Here is a 20,018-nt window from a genome sequence, read left to right on the forward strand (position 1 = left end):
CATCTTCCCATCCTTCAGCACACCTGGTTTTGGCCTGGCTACCATTGGCTCCTGGGCACTCTTCCCCAGCCACACATTTTGAAGGGTTCTCACCGTTGCCTGAAGCTCATATGACAATTTTCTTCTATTCCTCTTCCATGTGCCAGTAGACCTTACTGAGAACCAGCCTTATACCACTCCGCTTTCCAGTTGGTTCTTCTCCTACAGGGGAGTCAAGCTGATGGGCTGAGGCCAAAGCCAATGCCTCCTGTCCTGGATCATCCTCCCACAGCCTCCTCCCAGGTTGTTTGATCATGAGCCAACCAGGTAGCCATCCTTGATGCAAAGACAGCAGTGTCATCTCACCTGAGCCAGAATAATACTATAAATTATTACTATTATTATTAATTCAACATTTATTAATTCAGAGTCACAGGTAAAAAGTAGAGCTCTGTAAACCCAGGTTAGTCTAACTCAAAATCAGGTGTCCTCCTCTATCCCCCCATACATACACACACACACACACGCACCCACACACTATAATAACCATCATGATGTCTTCAACATCATAAATACTACTGAAAAGTAAAGTAGGCCCTACCCCACATCCCAGTTGACATCTAGTCCAAGCAGCCCAGGCTGAAGCATCACATAGGAATCATAGAATTGGATGGTTTTCTTCTGAGCTTGAATTATGAGGTTGGGTTTAGGTGATGTCACCTCTGCCCATCTGGAAGAAGGCTTTTACTACTTTGTGGTAGTTTATTCTTTGGAGCACTGTGGCTCAGAGTTGCCATCAAGGGGCCACTGTGTGAAGTCCGTGGCATTAAATGGAGATCAAGGCTAGGGAATTCCATTGTCTCCATTCCACATGTGCTGTCTCAGAGCCCAAACTTCAGGACTGCACAATGAACGGAATGATGGTATTAGCCAAAAATAACAGCTATACTGCACATGTGAAACTGAGTGCTAATGCAGTGTAAGACTTTGAACACAAACCCAAGATAAAGTTAACGTAGTATTCTTTTTTAAAAATCACCAAAAGAAAGCTCTTTCGGTACGAAGACTTCCGTTTGCATAACATTTTACACTTCTCAGCGTGCTTTCAACTTATTTGATACAAACTAAGCAATAGTATTTCCATTTTACAGGTGAGAAAGCCAGGGTTGGGGGGGCGTTAACTGATCTGTGCAAAGGTATATGGCCTGTCAATAATAGATATGAGACTAGAACTCAGGACAAGTACTTTTGCAGCCAAGTCTACTCAGATAAACACAATTAAACTAGTTTCGTTGGCTCTCTTTGTTTTGTTATAGTACCCTGATTAACCCACTAAACTATCTGGAGCTCCAAGTGTTTTCTAAAGGGAATGGTTGCCAACAGTAATCTCAGGCTGTGTAGTTGGGTCACCCTGTTGACTTAACCAGTAAAGATGCCTGAGTTGCAGAAATGGAAAAGAAAACAGACTCATTCAAATATTTGGATGTCCCTTCATGACTGTAGAACCTCATGACCACAGGTGTCCCAAACCCCATCAGATGCTGAAGAAGAGCCTGGTATCATACTGAGGGCTCTATTGGCAGTAGCAACTCCAGAACTCTATATAGGACTTGCATTAGGGAGAACTTCCAGTTGAAAGCTGTGTGTGTGGTAGGCAGTTTTTTTCTTGGATTATATGTTACAAATAATAAAAAAATTCTACATTAGCTTTCAATTACCTTTGCATAAAATTGAGAAAACAAATTGTACACAACAGAGAATATTAGCAACTACACTAATGGTGGTGGCAATAATGGCAACACATGATAGTGGTAGTAGGGTGAGCAAATAGTCCCTGAATGCCTGGGACTGTCTCAGTTTTAAAACTGAAAGTCTCGTGTCTCAGAGTCTGCCCTCAACCATTCCAGGCAAATCGGGACAGTTAGTCCCTCCAAGTAATAGAATCATCATTATTATAGGAAATGTCTAGAAAGGAATCTGATGGGATTATGGGATATGTAAACCTCAAAGCCTGTTGCCACTGACTGCCTGAAGAAGGTGTCGGCACGCAATAAAGCTCGTCCTTAATGTTGCCACCCATCCCTAGTAGCCGTGTTCCTTGTTCCCATCTGGACTTCTGGCATCCGTCTGCTCAGGGGACCACCAGGCATCAGCCCTAACCTACACCAAGGCCTTGTTGGGTCAGGTTCTCTCTTAGCAACATCTGCTCCCCTCTGAGTAACAGGGACTCTCAGAGCTGTCCCAGACAGTCATTTCTGCTCTGGGCTCTTGATTCCTCTCTGGGCCTCTCCCCAGGAGCAAGATGCCCTGCTGTCAGATCCCCTCACCACACTGGAGTTTCTGTTGTGGCAAAAAGAGCAAGGAGGACAATAAACACCACCTGTGTTAGGAAGAGGAAAGCAATGTGTGTTGGGAATTCTGAAGGAGATGGGACTGGAGAGGGGGAAGGATTTAGACAGAAACAAGCAAGAAGACAGACGTTCAAGGCAGCGAAGACGTATAAGCAAAGGGCAATACCGAGCATAGTATGTGGCATGGGGACTAGAGACAGACGTGCCTCCAGGACAGAGTGAGGGAAGGGATCAAACCTTTGGTGTTAGAGAAGGGAAGATCTATACCCTTTAGTGGACAGACCACTGGTTCTCAGCTGGGGGCAGTCTGGCCCCCCCAGGGAACAATGTTTGGCAATGTCTGGAGACATTTTTAATTCACGACTTTGAGAGTGGGGATGCTACCGGCTGCCAGTGGGTAGAGGCCAGGGACACTGTTAAACATCCTACAGTGCTGGGGACAGATCCCCACAACAAAGAATTATCCAGCCCCAACATCAAGAATGCCGAGGTTGAGAAAGCTTGCAATAGTCGATAAGGAGATGCAGCTGGTTTTTGAGCTGGGAAGTGACAGAATAATGTTGGTGCTGATACCCTTATAAACCTGAGAGGAAGTGAGCCAGCACAAGAATGTTTCCCTTTATGTGCTAGAGAGACTCCTAAAAAACTTGTGGCAATTAATGTTTTAGAAATTAAATCCTATTTTAAATATACTGGAGTAAGCTTCTAGATAAATCTGGAGGTGAATACTCATATAAAGTGAAGACTTTTTTCCCCTGTGCAGGCATCATTCCTACCCAGCATCCATTCTGATTTTTGCAAATGGCTGTGCTTTCAAGTCTCTTAATACGAGGTATACCCAATTTTCTTTCAGACATAGGAGGGTAACGAGGGCTTCCCCACAGGAATGGAAGATGAGAAGCCAGATTCCCTGACTCCCGCCCACCGTCTGACCCCAGAGCAGCCCCATGTTAGATCTCTGATTGGTTCCAGGACCACAGTTTCTTTTTCTCCATGATTCATAGACTCTCAAATGCAACTATTTCTTCACCCTGTCATTGTGAGACACTCAATCCAAAATCTTTTTGAAATCAAGAGATAATTTTCCTTGCTGCTATGTTGGGAGCAGAATATGATTCCCTTGAAAACTTCACAAGTTCATTTTTGTTTCTTGGTGACTGCTTTCAAGTCTTCAAACAATAAAAGCTTTCATTTTCCTCTAGATAAAGCTTGTTTTTACCCTCTCTTGGTTTTCTTTCCTTCCCTTTAAAACCCTTCAACACATCGAAGTACACTAAATATTTATGAATGTAATTTATGAGCCTTGGCTGTTTACTTCTTGCCAAAACTAAAAAGCATGTCTGTGTGTGGCCTAAAAAATCCTAACTATGACAAAACCAAAACAGAGAAATGAGCAGCTACTTCATATTTTAAAAGGGGGGGAAATGTCAGTCTTCAAAAAACCCGGAAGTTACTCATTCAGCATATTGAGATTGCACAAAGGGAAATAAATAAATAGATAAGCTATCTTCTCCAAGGAGCTCTTCCTGTCGGTCCTGCTTCAGATGGTCATCAGTGAACGTTTGTTAAGAGGATCAGAAGGGAAAAGAGGCCAGGCATTTGATAGTTGGAGGACTGTCACTGCTCAGCAGATGGGGCCAAAGGTGCCGCCCTCCTCGACCTGTCCCCCGGAGTCTCCCCCAGCTGCCTGCCTTGAGCTCCTAACTGCGCAGGGAGAGAATTCAGCAAATCTCGAAGGAGTCCCCGATCTGCCAACAATCTCTCCCTTCCTTGCACACATTGCTTCTGAGAATCAAAACCCAACATCTGGAATTTGGCTTTTCACTGTCACAGGATGTCTCAAATGCTGGCGGTTGTTTCTAGAGTTACATAATTTCTCCTAAGGAGCTTTTTTTCTTGCTTCAAAAAGAGAGAGTAAGAGAGATTGCGGAGGAAATGCCTATGATATTAGAAAGTCCTAAGTATTCATCTGTGATAACGAAAAAGCAGTGGCCCGGGACGTACATAGGTTCTGATAGTTAACTATGAGCTTGAGGGAACGGAGCCTGGTGGAACTGACCATAAACGAGCAGAAATAAAGAGTGTGAGGAAAAGAGGTAAATGCCCCGTGATGTGCCAACATTGTGGCGATGATTTAAACACCTCCGGGAGGAATGAAAGAATCGGTGGTTTGAGGCTCATCTGGTTAGCTCAGACCACCTAACCCAGATAATCTTACCACCCTTCAATCAATGGTTGACTTAAAGTCTTTAAGCCTCGCCACTGGATGCCTCCTTCCTACTACAGAAGGGCCACCTTGGAAGCACATACTGTGCTGCTCAAGGAAGAATCCGAGGGAACTGCAGGGGCCTGTCTGCAGCAGCCAGACCCCAGGCTGGCCCACAGCAACTCACTGGGCAGCCTCTGGTTCTTCGCCCAAGATTTCTCTGGCCCTGCTGAGTGGAAATGAGCTTTGCAAACCACTGCTTGGCCTCTTGAAAGAGGCAGTTGACCCAATGGCTGGTTATTTCCTTGGAATGGCCCATTGAACTGGATTTCCATTCTGTTAAAGGAAAATAGGGATAAATACAATCTAAGAATCATTATAAGCAGGAGTTTTACCCTCCCCCCATTAAAACTTTTACCACAGCAGTGTCCCAGTGCAGAAGATCCCAGGAAAATTAAATCTATTCTTAAATTCTCAAATATTTTAATCTCCAAAGGTATGTAAGTCCTCTGCCCAACCCTGGAATCAGAGCTGAGAACTGCTGTGTGTGTGTGTGTGTGTGTGTGTGCGCACGTGCATGTGTGGTGATGGATTGGTGTGATGGCATTATTCTCACCGGGGTGGACAACCACTGAGTACTTCTTCCTCTTCAAGGAGACCAGTACTGGGAAGCAGATGGGGTTGAATTTCTCTAGAATGTCAAGACCTCTCTCCATTCAGAGTTCTTAAAAGTAAGACAGGTGTCTAAAGTTGTTGCAAAATTATCAAATTTAAAACTGAGTACTATCTGTTTGGTGCTTGGAATTCAATAATTAACTGAATACTATCTGTCTGGTGCTTGGAATATACTCCTTCCTGTTAAGAAGTCTATGGTCTCATGGGAGATCCAGATGATGAAATGGGCAATTACAGTTCAGGGCAATTAATGTCCTGATGGGAAGATCAAGACTCTGTGAAAGTATATATGAGAGTCAGCTGGTCAGTTTTGGGAGGTCAAGCAAAGCATCATGGAAGAAATGACATCTAAGATGAGGTCAGAAGGACAAGGTAAGAGGTGACAAAGAGAAGGGGTAGAACACCAAGGGAGAGGTAACATCATTTGCAAAGCTCTAAAAATTTAAGTACATGGCATTTGGCTGAAATGTGAGTGGTGAGAGAGAAACAAAAGGAGATTCCATGAACCAGGGATCAGCAAGCTTTCCTGTAAAGGGTAGAGAGTAAATATTTTTGGCTTTGTGGTCTGTACAGTCTTTATTGAAACTATTCAACTCTGCAGCTGTATCGAGAGAACGCCATAGACAATATGTAAAGGACTGTGTTCCAGTAAAAGTGTGTTTATTTCCAGCAACAGGTAGCAGGCTGGATATGGCCTATGGCCTTACTTTGCTGACACCTGAACCCTCACTGTTCTAAGTGTGGTCCCCAGACCAGTAGCCTCAGCATCACCTGGAAGCTTGTTAGAAATGCATGTCCCACCCTGGACCTACTAATCTAGAATCTTCGTTTTATTTTCAAGAGCACCCCAGGTGCTTTGTAGGCACATAAAAGTGGGCAAAGCCCTGCTGTAAGTTGTGAAGGCCTTTGGACACCATCTTTGGGGCACTCAGACTTACTTGTTTGGAAGATCCCTCTGGCTGTAGCACTCTAAGTACTCAACAATGAGAATCTCCTTCAGTTTTGCACCCTAAGTACCTGGCTTGCACCCAGCTCCCCATAGTCCTGGCTCTGGTGAGAAAAATGGACAATAGAGGGCCAGACTACAGGATGGCCCCTCCTTTCTCCTGGCATGGGCAAACTCACCCCTGCTCCACCTCATACCACAGCAAAGGCTGATCTTCAAAAGCTCTTGGTGGCTCCCTTCATTAAGCCTCCTAAAGGTTAATTGCTTGGGTATATTTCCAAGTGTCAATTGAAGCCATTTTTCTAGGGTCCTTCTCTCCAGACTAGACTAGACATCACATTTCTTTGCTATCCATGATGTCATCATTTGTTCCCATAAAGATTCCACAATGGTTTGGGGGTCCAGCGTTCTGTGTCTGCTCCACCTCTAGAGGCATCTCTGGACACATGGGTTTGATGTCAGCTTCCAGACCAGCACACAGGCAGCAGCTCTGAGCATGAGCAGAATAAAGCCCCTTAATTAGGCAAGAGAGAGACTCTGGACCAGCTGTGTATGCTCTGAAGGAAGACATCGATCAAAGAATGCATCTCCTTTCCCCACCTTTTATTTATGGTTTAGAAAATCCAATTAAAGCAGAGCCTGGCACTCTCCTAATTTTTCAGCCATTTAACACGTACAACAGAGTTACTGGCCATGAATTTAAACATGCACACAATCGTGCATGCACACAAAATAAACACACACATCTTATTTCTTCCTTGTTGGCTTCTAGGACTTAGGGACTTGAGGTGTGGCACTATAGCCAAAAGGATGATGGAAAGTTGGTCAGAAAAAGTCATTCAGCTGGCTTTGTCAATTTCTCATGTCTTTTCCTCTTCCTCTGATGATTATATTTCATCCACATGTCTTTCCAGCTCATTTTGGCTTGTCCTTGGGGATGCTTCACTCAGATTATGCTGATGTGAGCAAACTGTGTGAATAACTTTCCCTTGCTGTTTCACTGGTTTAAGGTTAGACTGATACTTTATAGTCCAACCTTCACTTTCTTAGCAGAGTCTTCATAATGTATGGCTCCAAGAAAGAGAACCAGTGGAAATTACTGTAATGATCTGGCTCGGATGAAATGGAGCCCAGGCATCTCCTGGTGACAAGCTCGCTGTCTGTAAATGCCCCTTGTCAGTTCAGCTGCTCTGTCACTTGAGTGAATGTGGTGGAACCCAACACATCCAGTCGTGTACCAGGACACACAAGGGTATCTTCCCACATCTAGAATCCAGTGAATGCTTTATCAGTCCTACTAGTGTGTTTGATGCATGATAAAGTTCAACACTTTTTAAATGGGATTTTTTTAATGGGATATACCTAAGAGCATAGTGTTTGGGAATGTGGGTTCTGGAGTCAGCCAACTTCAGCAGGAATTCTAGTTTTACTTAGTAACTGTGTGACCTTGAATATGTTTCCTAACCTTCTCTATGACTCAGTTTTCTCATATTTTAAAATGAAGATAATGATGACACCTGTTTCACAGGGTTATCATACATGAGGATTATACGAGAGTGCACAAGAAGCAGTTGGCAGATGGCCTGGTACATGGCAGCACTAATAAATGTCAGCTATCATTCCTATTGTTTATTATTATTAAAGTCTCCCCTTGAGTTTTTTCTAATCCATGTGTGTTCCTCCCTTACAGCCCAACTTAACACTCTCCATCTCACAAAGGCTTCTCCAGCTAAGCCCAGCCAGCCCTGGACATGACTTTGGTCCATCTTCCCCAGGACATAGGAACAGGGCTCTTGGGTGGCTTTGATTTTGTTGGTTTTTGTTTTTTCCCATTTGTGTGTTTTACCTCCTCAAATAGAATTATAAATTCCTTAAAGAAGAGGACCAGATCTTCTTGTTTTGCACATAACCCACTCAAGCTCTAAGATACTTACCATAATGCCATACACATAGAAACAACTTAATCTTTGAAGAATTAATTTTATTTCGGAATAAACAGCATCATGTGTGTTACAGGTAACACGGATTTTGTGCAGTTGTCATCTGTGGTACTGTGACACACGCTGATCTGAAATTTCCTTTTGTTTTCAGAGTACTCAGTGTGCAAGTTCTGCAGCCAGCCTGTCCAGGTTTGATCTGAGCTCTCCTAATTATTAGCTGCGTGATTGGGGAAATTACCTAGCGTGTTCAGCCTCGGTTTACTCATCTGCAAAAATGGAGATAATAAGAGTTACTTATCTCATGTGGTCTGGGTGAAGATTAAATGATTTAAGACATATTATGTGCTTAGCGTAGTGTTTGACACAGAATCAGTGTTTAAGAACCTTGTCATTTATGATTGTCTGTAAATAAGTTATTTGGTATGAAATTAATGGGATAACCATATTTGCAGAAAAGAATGTTCACTTGAATTAAAGTAAAAAACTGTTTGATAAAAATTATAATATGTTGATTGTGCTAGCATGATCAAAAACTATTTGCCAAGTAAGTTATGTAAATGATACAATTGTTTTTCCCTAAAAGCATCCTTATATGATATCAACTCTCTGCTTTTCCTCTGGAGGATCACCCCTTCGCCTCCATGTGGTCCTGGTGAGACTGCCTATCTTAGCAACTGCCCCTGTCCTGAGTGCTGTGTTCTCACCATATGTGTGAGCACCTGACCAAAGTAAGCCAGTGAGAGTCTTCTCTGAGATGTGATTCGTGGATCCTGGCAAAGAAAAGCTCCTCTTCTCCTGGGATTGAGAGCTCCAAGGACAACACAAGCTGGAAATGCTAGGTGACTACCTTGGACACCTTTGAAAATTGGAAGAAACTCCAGATTGAAGCCAATGCACAGGGCTGAGAGATGGCAGAAGAAGAGAAAAATCTAATAATGTTTTATGAGTCCCCGGATCATGACATAACTGGAGACAACACAACCTCTAGACTTCCAACGTCTGTGAGCCAGTAAGATTCCTCTTTGCTTAAGCTAATTTTGTCATCTTTCCGTCACTTGCAACCAGAGGAGCCCTGACTGAAGCCTTTTTAGCTGTTTGAGTCACATGTCCGTTAAAGCAGGTCCAACCAAGAGAGGAGAGTTTACTTTCAATTAGTCAGCATTATGTGAAACTAACAAGAGTTATTTTATTTTTTAAAAAATTCTGTAATTTAGATGCTTATTTTGAATTAAAGAAGTTTAACTAAAAGGAATTGTTTTATTATATTTTATATTTTTATTTTAGGCAGTCATAAGTAGAGATTAAAGTAGAAAGATTAGATAATTTTTTAATAAATACGATACTAAATATGCAAAATAAAAGTGAGTTAGAGTTGTTCTCCATTCATCTATAAAAGGTAAAATATTATATTTGGATATATACAGATAAATATACACACATACATATTTTTTACAGTTTGTATATGTATATACTGAGAGAGAGAGAGCACATGAATTTATCGAGTCCCTGCTCTGTGTCAGATGTAGTTCCAGCATGTTCTATGTGTTATTGCATTGAATCTTTCCAACACCTTCCCTGAGAGGTAAGCATTGCTCTCCATGCATAGCACACATGAAAACAGAGACTCAGAGAAGTTATGTAATTTGCCCAAGATCACGTAGCTGCCAAGTGAGAGAGCCCAGATTTAAACCTGAGTTCTCCCAGTTCCAACAACTGTGATGTCTTTCCATTACACGGCACTGGCTACCTCAAAAACAACTGGCATGGTCCCCCCTGCTTTTCCAGTGTCAGGAATGAATTAGAGTACTATTACATAAGTGAGCTCCACGTACACTTGTGTGGAACAAGCGTCTCCAACACTGTTCTCACATTCACAAAGGGAAAACACAAAGCCCCACGTTAGCTAATTACAGGACGCAGCTGCCTGGACTGACAGCATCGGCGGGGGAGGCCACAGATGGAAGGGACCCCAGCTGGGAGACATCACATCTCACCCACAAGCACCTTTCTGCCACTCAGTGATCTGCACACTTGCTCTGAAATAGATGGGAATTCCTGGAATAGAGCAACCATGCTATTGGATTTGAAAATAAATGACTCAAATATAAGCATATTATTTAGAATTATTAAGGCAAAATATTTAAAAAATGATAAGATCATCAGATAAAGTAGAACAGCAAATATTTGATGATACTAAGGAGATAATGATATGTGGTTATGTTAGAAACAAGATTCCTTATCTTTTTAGAGAGTCATAGTAAATTATTTACAGATGAAATCACTCAGTGACTTGGATTTGCTTTGAAATAATCTGGGAGTGGAGGGAGATAAATGAACAAGACTGGCCATGTGATGATAGTGGTTGAAGCTGGGTGATGGAATGTGAAGTTTCTTGTACTATTCTCTCAACTTTTCGTATATGCTTGAAATTGTCCTTAATAAAAGAAAAAGAAAAAAATATGGACTTAAGAATCTACAGCTTTTAAAAATTGGAAGAGATTTGGGTGGGGGAGCGGGGGGCAGAGGGCAGGACTCAGGCATGGGGAGAGGTGAGATCAGGGACTGCTGTTTTCATTAAAGCCCTGTAGTAGCATTGCCTTTTCCCATTATGTCAATATATTCCTTTGAGAAAAATTAAAATTAAATTTTAAAAGAAAGAGCCCATGGGTCACCCAGTCCCTCCCTGCTCCATGGCAGACATCACTAATCAGCCTCAGCCTGATCTCCCACTGAAGCAGGAGGAGCCTCTGGAATCCTCAGTGCAGCCTGCCAAAGAGGAAGCCCGTCCTGGGAGAAGACCTCATATAATGTGTGCCTACCTCATGCTTTGCCTGTACCTTGTTCTTACAGTTTAGACAGGCTCGTATCTTCCCAGAATGCTTGTCCTCCATTTCTCCAGGTCAACTTGGATACTCTAGACGTTAGGACTCCTAGACCCTCCGGCACAAGCCCTCAGAGTGAGGTCTTCATCCCTGAGTTGGCCTTCAGCAGCCTGAGCTGACGCTTCCATTTCTATTGGAGTTCCCACTGAGCCAAAACTACCAGCTCTCCTTCTGTTGCTGGCAAGAACATTTTCCTATGATGCGCTTTCTTGCAAATCTCAGAAAGCGATGAGTGCTAACAGATTCTGGTCCTGTGCAAAAGGAAAACATTAGAATTATATTGAGTCGACTTCTGATGTGTAAGGGGCTTTTCCACGTTTGGACAGAAGTTGAAATGCCAGTCATGTTTTTCCTGGCTGGCTTACAATTCTCTTGGATGGGTAACTGCATCAACGTAAACAGGGTAACGGGCAGGGACTAATGCAGCTGGAACCGGTCCTCACTCCTTTTTTGAGAAAACTCTGCTATTGTTCAGTAGGCCTTGACCTGTAGACTCCAATCATCCCTATTCGCAAGTTTATCGCAGTGCTAGACTCTTCAGCCAACCCCATAATCAGTCTCTTAACACCTAACCCAAAAGTAGGGACATTCTTCAATTCTCTCGCCTGAGAGACTCGGAAACAAGGAGGAACTAGCATGTGTCACTTATCTTGATAGGCAGGCACAATGCTAGGAGCTTCCTACTTCCACACCATAAATCCCATGAATCGGGTGTTACAGATGAAAACACTGAGACTTGGGGAGTTGTGATTTCGCCCTTGCCATATAGCTAGAAAGTACAAGAATAGGATTCAATTCTAGGTCTTCTGAATTCAAAAATCTTTGTTCTTCCCCAACCTGATCCTCCAAAGAAGCCCATGCTCACTTGTTAACCCCTCACCAGTACCAAGCCCAGAGCCGTGGACAATTTGGAGTCAGCACATCTGCCCATCCGGAAAAGGCTCACCACTTAAAAATGGGTTTGGGGGATGTTTAACCCAAATTTCAGCAGTGTCAGGTCCCACTTCCAAAATCAGAAATTGTTAAGGAGGCAAATCTCCACAGGTAAAAGGTACTTACTGTGTACTTCTCAGCATGTTATTTCTCAGGGTTATTTCTATTCACATTCACAGTCCTCAGACCTCAGTGTGTGCTCCACAGCCTGGGAAAAGTGAGCATTTTTATGATCTGACTTAAAGAAGAAGAAATAGCAGACCAAAGAAATAAAAAATCCAACCCAAAGCCAATTAAGTGATTGACAGTTTGATTTGTCATTCAAATATGGCACTAAATGTTCAACACAGGACTCTGGCTCATCTTGAGGTTGCCTAGTCTACTGAGGCCCAAGTCCTGGGATTCACATTCACTTTCAGCATAAATTCCAACCCACAACTCCAGGAAGTGCCATTCACATTTCGTAAGGGCAGGACCAGTCTCTGTAGCCATGCAGGGCAGCCCTGCCCACATTCTCCAGAGCCAGACTAGTACCAGCTTTGACACACCTCTCTCAGTAACTGATGGAACATGCAGATAAAAGATCAGTAAAAAATACAGACAATTTGAAACAACATGATTTACCAACTTGACCTAATTGGCACATTTAGAATATTCTATTCAACATCTGGAGAATACGTATTCTTTCTAAGCCCATATGAAACATTTACCAAAATAAACCATAAGCTGGACCAAAATAAGTCTCAACAAAGTTCAAAAGATTGAAATCAGAATATTTTCTTTGATCATAGTGGCATTGAATAAGAAATCAATACCAGAAAGATAAATAGAAAATCACCAAATGTTTGGAAATTAAGCAACACACATTTAAATAACTCATAGATCATCGAAGAAGTCAAAAAGGAAATGAAAAAATATTTTGAGCCAAGTGAAAATGCAACATATCAAAACTTGTGGAATGCAGCTAAAGCAATACTTAAAGGAATATTTTAAAAACTAAATATGTATATTAAAAAATAAATGAGGGCCAGCCCCATGGCTGAGAGGTTAAGTTCGCACGCTCTGCTTTGGCAGCCCAGGGTTTCACCAGTTCAAATCCTGGGCACGGACATGTCATCGCTCATTAAGCCACACTGAGGCAGCATCCCACATGCCACAACTAGAAGGACCCACAACTAAAAATACACAACTATGTACTGGGGGGCTTTGGGGAGAAAAAGGAAAAAAAGTTTTAAAAATCTTTTAAAAAACTGTAAATAAATAAATGAATATATTAAATAACTGCATATATTTTAAGAGAAGAAAGTTTGAAAATTAATTATATAATTTCCCATCTCAAGAAGCTTGGGGGGGAAAGCAGCAAATTAAACCCAAGAAAAATAGAAGGAAAACTATGATAAAAATAGGTGCATAAATCAATGACATACAAAATAAATATACAATAGAGAAAAATCAACAAACCCAAAAGTTGGTAGTTTGAAAAGATTAATAAAATTCTTAAACACCTAGCCAGACTGATTTTTAAAAAGAGAGAAAACACAAGTGACTAATTCCAGGGATTTAAAAAAGGATATCACCACAAACCATACAGGTATTAAAAAGACAATAAGAGGATATTATGAAGAATGTTACGACAATAAACTTGAAAATTTAGAGAAATGAATAAATTCCAGAAAAACAATTTATCAAAACTAACATTAGAAAAATCTGAATACTCTTATATCTATTAAAGAAATTAAATCTATAATTTAAAGACTTCCCACAAAGGAAATCACATACTCAAATGGCTTCAATTGTGAATTCTTACACAAATCTTTCCAAAGAATAGAAAAAGAAGAAATATTTTTCCCAACCTTTTTGTGAGGACCATAACATTGACATCAGAACCTGATATAAGAAAATTACAGATGTGAAAATCTTAAGCAAGATATTAATAAATCAAATTCAATAATGGCTCAAAAAGATAACATATCATGACCAAATGAACTTTACTCCAGGAATGCAAAGTTGGTTTAACATTCTAAAATAAAGCAATTCATCACATTAACAGACTAAAGGAGAAAGAAATATGCTTCTCAAATATACTCATATCTCAAATATGCTCACAGATAAAGCATTTTATAATATTCAATAACTGTTCATGATTTTTTTAAAAACTCTCAGCAGACTAGGAATAGCAGAGAAAGTCCTTAATCTGATAAAGGATATCTACAAAACTCTACATCTAACACCCTCACATCCTTTCTATTCAGTATTATACTAGAGGTCCTACCCAGTAAAATAAGGCAAGAAAAAGAAATAAAAGTTAAAAAGATTGGTAAGGGGAAAGTAAAACATCAGTATTCATGGAGGACATGATCAAGTATATAGAGAGAATCCTAATGAAACTACGAACTATTACATTGATTAAGTTAACTTAGCATGGTTTTTGGATACAAAAAATAATTGTATATTTATGTAATACTGGAAACAATTAGAAAATTAAAATTTAAAAATGTCAAATACAACAGCACGAAAAATCATAAAATACCTAGGAATAAATCTAACCAAAAAAGTACAAGATCTATACATCAAAAACTTCAAAGCACTACTGAGGGAGATATTGACACACTTAAGTTAAGTAGATTAAGGGATAAGCCATTTTCATGAATGAGAAAATTCAATATTGTTAGAACGTTGATTCTCCCTAATTGACTTAGAAATTCAATGTGACCTCAAGTAAACTCCCAGCAGGCTTTTTGTGGAAAATGACAAGCTGATTGATTCTAAAATGTATATGAAAATGCAAAGAACCCAGCCATGGAACTCTTAAAGATTGTATCTGGATAATGTATGATATTAGATAACAAAACTTTCAAAGCTCCAGTAGTAAAGATAGTAATGGAAGCATAGGCATAGATAAATTGACCAATAGAACAAAATAGAGAACCCAAAAATAGACCCACACATACAGAGTCATTTGATTTACAATAAAAGTACACTGTAATTCAGTGAGGAGTCCTTTTAATAAGTGGTTCTAAGTCCAAAGGATGTGCATATAGAAAAATGAACTTTGATCCCCTACCTCACACTATATACAAAAATTAATTCAATGCAGATCATAGACTCAAATGTGAATGTTAAAACAATTAAGCTTCAAGGAAAAACATAACAGAACAGAGTGGCCTCGTTGTCTGTCTTTCTCTTCTGTGTGTTGATGTCCCCCTGCCCCCATCAACCTCGGCCCGCCGTCTCCTTGAGACCCAACACCATGCCTTCAATTAAGTTGCAGAGTTCTGATGGAGAGATATTTGAGGTTGATGTGGAAATTGCCAAGCAATCTATGACTATCAAGACCATGTTGGAAGATTTGGGAATGAATGATGAAGGAGATGATGATCCAGTTCCTCTACCAAATGTTAATGCAGAATATTACAAAAGGTCATTCATTGGTGCACCCAACACAAGGATGACCCTCTTTTTCCTGAGGATGATGAGAACAAGGAAAAGCAGACAGACGATACCCCAGTTTGGGACCAAGAATCCCTGACAGTTGAACAAGGAACACTTTTTGAACTTATTCTGGCTGCTAACTACTCAGACATCAAAGGTTTGCTTGATGTTACATGCAAGACTGTTGCAAATGATCAGAGGGAAAACTCCTGAGGAAAGTCACAAGACCTTCAACGTCAAAAATGACTTCACTGAATGGGGCTGGCCCCATGGCCCAGTGGTTAAGTTCGCGCGCTCCGCTGCAGGCGGCCCAGTGTTTCGTTGGTTCGAATCCTGGGCGCGGACATGGCACTGCTCGTCAGACCACGCTGAGGCAGCGTCCCACATGCCACAACTAGAAGAACCCACAACGAAGAATACACAACTATGTACCGGGGGGCTTTGGGGAGAAAAAGGAAAAAATAAAATCTTTAAAAAAAAAAAAAAAAGTGGCTGAGTAAGGTTTAAAAAAAAAAAAAATGACTTCACTGAAGAAGAGGAAGCCCAGGTACCCAAGGAGAACAAGTGGTGTGAAGAGAAGTGAAATGTTGTGCCTGATGCTGTAACACTGTAAGGATTGTTTGAAATACTAATTGCACTGCTCTGTTTATAATTGTTAATATTAGACAAACAGTAGACAAATGCAACAGCAAATCAATTGTATTAGCAGAATATTGTCCTCAATGCATGTGTGGTTTGAGTACAGATTCCAAACTTATGGCTGAGTTTCTTCTAGTATGATCAGAAGTTTCCTTTTTCTTTGCTCTGAATAAAACTAAACTGTGGGTTCTCTATAGCATATGGCATTTTGGGCTTTCCCTCTTTTTGTAAAGTGATTTCTGCCTAGTTTATTGTCCAGTTAACTTTAGTGATCTTTTAAATACAGGTTGGCATTATAAATAAAACAACTTGCAAAAAGTTTTCTGAAATAGAAAAAAAAACTTATAACAGAACATTATCATAAACTTGGACTGGGCAAAGATTTCTTAAATAGGACACAAAAAGCACTAAATTTAAAAGTTTGAAAAACTGGACTTGCTTATTAAAAATTTCTGCTCATCATAATACAACATTAAGAGAATGAAGCAGGCTATAGACTGGCAGAAGATATTTATAAATCATGTATCTGACAAAGAACTAGTACCCAGAATATGTAAAGAGCTCCTACAAATCAATAAGGAGAATGGCAATCCAATGTTTTTTGAAAATAGGCAAAAATTTAGAGCAGTCACTCTATGAAAGAATAGCCAAGTAGCCAGTAAACATATAAAAGTTGTTCAATATCATTAGTCATCAAAGAAATGCAAATTAAAACCTCAGTGAAATATCAGTACAAGACCACAAACAGAGCTAAAATTAAAAGGACTTGCAATACCAAGTGTTGATGAGGTTATGGAGCAACTGGATCTCTCACGAATTTTTGGCAGGATTGTAAACTAGCGCAATCACTTTGGAAAACTGTTTAGCAGTATCTACTAGGGCTAGACATACACCTACCCTACACTCGAGCAATTCCACTTCTGGGTGCATTAACAAAGAGAAAAGGGTGCCTGTGTCCACTCAAAGGTAGGTACAAGAATATTCTTAGCACCTTATTGTGTAATAACCCCCGACTAAAAATAACCCAACTTGCCATCAGCAACAAAATAGTTAAATAAATCAAGCTATGCTCATACAACGGAATATTAAATAGCAATAATAAAAACAAGGTTTGCTGCTACACTCAAAAACATGGATGATTCTCACAGAGTGTGAATAAAGCCAAACCTAAAAGAGTACATAGCACATGATTGCATTTATATGAAGTTTAAGAAGAGGCAGAACTCAGCTATGGTCAAGTGTTCAGAACAGCGTTTACCTTTGGTGGGAATGTTCATTGAGAGGGGGCACGAGGGAACTCTCTGGAGTGCTGGAAATACTGTAGATTTTCACTTGGATGGTGAGACCTCATCAAACTTCACTGAGTGGGCTGTACACTTAAGATTTGTGAACTTCATGTAAGTTGTAAAAAGTCAAAAAAAACTTGCCTATTGGAAATCAAAGTAATTGACGCTTTCTTTCACAAATTTGTCTCTGTTTTTGGCCTGGCTGCACAGCCACTGCACAGAGTCAAATGGATACTTTAAAATATGCTATTTATCAGGATTGTTGTGAACTGTCTCATATGAAAATTAATACATCGAATGGGATGTTTTTCCTTGAAATCTACAGCTTGTCCGTGAACACTGATTGTACTCATTTCCAGTTCTCTGCTCGGCCTTCTGTTCTGAAACTTCTCTTCCACTTTATCAGAGGAGGCCGGCAGACGATCTTATGAACCCAAAGCTTAAGGGATTCCCTCAAGCAATGAAAACACCCCTAAAACAACTGCTGGTTTCCTCTACAGTGGCTTAAACCTCTCTGCAAGTTTTATTATCTGTCTTTTTATTATTTGTTCTCTTTGTGAAAAGTCACTGTGTCTCAAAATAACCTTTCCTGCAGACTAAGAAACAGAAGTAGATGTGATTGTGTACGTGTGTCCTATGAGCGGATAAACATAAATTCATAAAGGTCTGGCTATATTCATATATTTCTTCCTAAAAAGACATTAAAGGTATCTTTTGCTCCTCTTAGAAATATAATGAATGTAAGAGGAATATAGGGGCATCAGTTTTGTTAAAAAGAGAGAGATTTTCTAGGAAAATATAAATTTTATATACAATTTGAAGACAGATACTTTTACTAATGAGATGGTAAAAAAAAGTCAAGACTGTTTGATTATAGTTGTCAAATACTCAACTAAAAATAGCTCAAGCAAAATAAAGGGGGGTAATCAGGACGGACTGCAGTGGTTCACGGAGTCAAAGAAGGGCTTCAGAGATCAGAGCTGACCTGGGCATCTCCAAGGGAAGCTGGGCACCAGAACTCTTTCTGCTCATCTCATCTCTCAGCATCTATAAGCCATTGGTACTGTTGTCTCTACTGCCAAGCTGTCTTCTGTGCTACAAGGAGTATAGTCATAGACAGCTCTGGCTCGCACCTTTCCTGTTAGGCCTGGAAGGAAAGACATCCTCATTGCCAGAACCACCTTCTCACACTCTGCAGGAGGCCTCTGATTCACCTGGCTGGTGACATGTGACTTCCTGCCCCAAGCATTATGGCTCAAGGAGCAGGCTAGGGCAGTCAAAAGCAATAACTGCCCACAACAGATGAGTTCTGAACCTCAAAAAGGCTTTACAGCCTAATTCAGCTTTAACACCGCATTTACTCACTTCTCCAGACATCCCAGACCAAGGCATCCTCTTTGATTTCTATAAGGTGTCAGTTTTCCATTTTTCCTTCTCTGCCTCTGAGACCTTTCCCACGGTCTGTCAGCACTCTCAGCCGGTCCCAGGCCCTGATCTCTACCAGCACACACACAGGAAGGCTTGGAACAATTGAAAAGATTGACAGGAGAAAAGACCATGTAAAACATTTCAAATTTTGAAAACAAGTAGCTTACAGACACTTCAGATTTCTTATATTTTGATTCACTTTAACATCCATAAATAGATTTGATCAGATCTATAAGCACACATACTTACGCATGTACCTGCCACTCCCACAAGGCAGAAAAGTCACTGGCTGTCTAGGTTTACACAACTTTGAGAATAAAGATCCACAGGGAGTAACTAAGGGAAGCTGTCTGGGTGAGGAATCATAGCATGTGGGAGCCAGGAGTAAAAGATTCTAGTCTCCCGTAACCGGCTAGACGATTTTGAGTGGTTTGCTTCATCCCACTGGTTCCATTTGCTCACCTGTAAAATGAGGAAGTGGGACTAGATCAGGGGTTGGCAAACTACAGCCCCCAGGCCAAATCCAACGCACTGCCTGTTGTTATAAATAAAGCTTTATTGGAAGACCGCCGTGCCTACCCCTTTAAGTATTTTCTATGGCTGCTTTCGCGCTACAACAGAGCTGAGTGGTTGCCACAGAGTCTGTATCATCTGTAAAGTCTAAAATAGTTACTGTCCGGTCCTTTACAGAAACTTTGCCAGACTCGGAAAAAAATAAGTCCCCACAAAACCATTTTTCCCTTGAAACACTTTCAAGTAAGTAGTTTTTCAGCTGAATTATCCAGATAATCACCACATCTCTAGTTTTCTTTGCTGGTGCTATTGCTGTGTACCCCAGCCACACGGACCTATGTCTGCCCGGGCAGAGACTAGCAGGAAAGTTATCAGTCAACTGCATTCAGTCAAAATAAGTAGCCAACCACATTACCCATATTTCCCTCCAGCAATTGCAACTGTCAATATGAAATAGCCAAACACTTCTCTCACGTGTCTCCATCCACCTCCCTCTGGTCACAGAAATAGACAAGAAAGTTTTAAGAAGATGCAGTGTCTATTCAGTTCAAAGTGAGGTGAAATGATGAACATCACTGAGTTCCATGTAGATGGCGAGAGCTGGCAAAACACACAAGGAAATCTATTTGGGGTGTTGATTTTCTACTTTGCAAATTGTTGCTGAAATGCCATTTCACTCTACATTGGGTAGATACACCAAAAGAAGGCAAAAATTGCACTAACAAAACACTATACCCACATTTTTCAGTTTTATTCTTTGTTAGCGCATAAAAATTTGGAAAACACCATGTATCCTATGAAGCTCCAC

At 40.7% G+C, this 20,018-nt stretch overlaps 1 long non-coding RNA gene and 1 pseudogene across 1 annotated transcript in view; one reads left to right on the plus strand and one right to left on the minus strand.

Moving 5' to 3' along the window:
• Positions 1-8,117: 8,117 nt before the first annotated feature.
• Positions 8,118-20,018, minus strand: part of LOC139082837 (uncharacterized) — a 48,302-nt gene continuing 36,401 nt past the window's right edge. Inside the window, exons 4-8 of the long non-coding RNA XR_011539131.1 lie at positions 18,947-19,159; positions 18,635-18,789; positions 12,039-12,120; positions 10,917-11,230; positions 8,118-8,363 (exon numbers count right to left, since the gene is read on the minus strand). This is a non-coding gene — a long non-coding RNA (uncharacterized lncRNA). The remainder of the gene's footprint in view (positions 8,364-10,916; positions 11,231-12,038; positions 12,121-18,634; positions 18,790-18,946; positions 19,160-20,018) is intronic.
• Positions 15,113-17,713, plus strand: LOC103552133 (S-phase kinase-associated protein 1 pseudogene; annotated as a pseudogene).

Source organism: Equus przewalskii, chromosome 4 (genome assembly GCF_037783145.1).
Source record: "Equus przewalskii isolate Varuska chromosome 4, EquPr2, whole genome shotgun sequence".
Taxonomy (NCBI): domain Eukaryota; kingdom Metazoa; phylum Chordata; class Mammalia; order Perissodactyla; family Equidae; genus Equus; species Equus przewalskii.